Raw genomic sequence first — 1,428 nt, forward strand, 5'->3', positions numbered from 1 at the left:
CCACCCAAATTCCTGCACAAATTCCCCCCCAAACATTCCTGCATAAGCCACACAGAAACATTCGCAAACCCTTTAACTATTCTTGATTGCACTCCTTCTCCCCCCGCCCCCTTTTTTTTTTAAATATATATATAGGATTCAGTCTCATACGTATTCACTGCTTGGCTCCAGAGTCTAGAATTTTAGGCTGCAACTGCAGAGTCCTTTTTAAACTCCTACATCCCTCTTCATCGGTGATACCAGAGCCAGTTCTGCTGCGCTCCTCCCCTCACCCCTCCTCAGAAAATGCAACACGAACTAGATGCGCACAGAATAAGAAATTCTATCAGGTAGCAATAAATAAATAGTTACATACACTTATGAAAAAGCCAAAATTAAAGTAATATTTTACAAAGCACTGAACTGATCCATTTTCAAAGAACACAATTTACAATACCTCTCACCTTTAAGATGAATAAAATGTTATTCCAACCACCTTATGACTGTTGTCAGAAAGCCAAAATAAACATGACAGAGTTGTTTGGATTTTACTAAACTAACCTAAATACAATTGAAATTGTTTGTATGAATAGACACTGCCGCTCCTTTAAAAGAAAAACGTTTTCAACAGCAGATGATAGTGATTGCAAGGAAGACATAATAGTTGTCTTTTTACAGCATTTCATTAATTCCTTAGCTAAAACAAGTTGCTGCTATGGAAAGTATTAGCGATGTAAAAAGGTGGCACTCCTTTGTACTTTACAAAGGACTACTGTTTTCATCTGTAAATCTAGAGACTACTGATCTGTGCAGAGATTACTTCTGTTTAAGCCAAGGATCAGTGTCTTTTCAGCAGGAATTTGGCTTTAGCGTGTTTTATTGGCTTTTGCCAGATTTATCAGACTGCTGAAGGCAGGTACCAATATATATTAAAGTTTCTTGCCGATACTGGAAATGAATAGTAGGAGAAGGGCAAATATCAACTGCCAAGTACTGAATAGTAACTCTTTTTTTCTTCCCTTGATGTTAAACATTTATTTTGTACGCTCTGTCACAGGGAAAGATTCCTGCTCAGTGTTTAAGGGCGGGTGAGCCTGCACCCCCCTACTCCTCTGATCTATTTGCTTTTCAAAGCCTACCCTCTCCACTTCTGCCAAAGCAACTTCACTGCAGGGTCTTGTCAAATCCAGGCTCAAACAGCGATGGCCTCAAACAGAGCTCCTACGTACAACCATGTTTCTGGCTTCCTCAGCTCCGTACGCACACCCCTGCAAAAATCACTTCTCAGCCCAACTTCATCTTAAGATGAGGAGTGGGGACGCTGCTCGTGTCCCAGGCTGGAAAATGTTTTACAATAGGTGTTAAAAGACAGTATGACGTACCGTACAGCAACAAGAGAGAGAGCACTTACACCGCGACAGCCCGCAGGGAACCCCCCTCCCAGCTTCC

Source organism: Phaethon lepturus, unplaced genomic scaffold, assembly GCF_000687285.1.
Source record: "Phaethon lepturus isolate BGI_N335 unplaced genomic scaffold, ASM68728v1 scaffold11398, whole genome shotgun sequence".
In the NCBI taxonomy this organism is placed as follows: Eukaryota; Metazoa; Chordata; class Aves; order Phaethontiformes; family Phaethontidae; genus Phaethon; species Phaethon lepturus.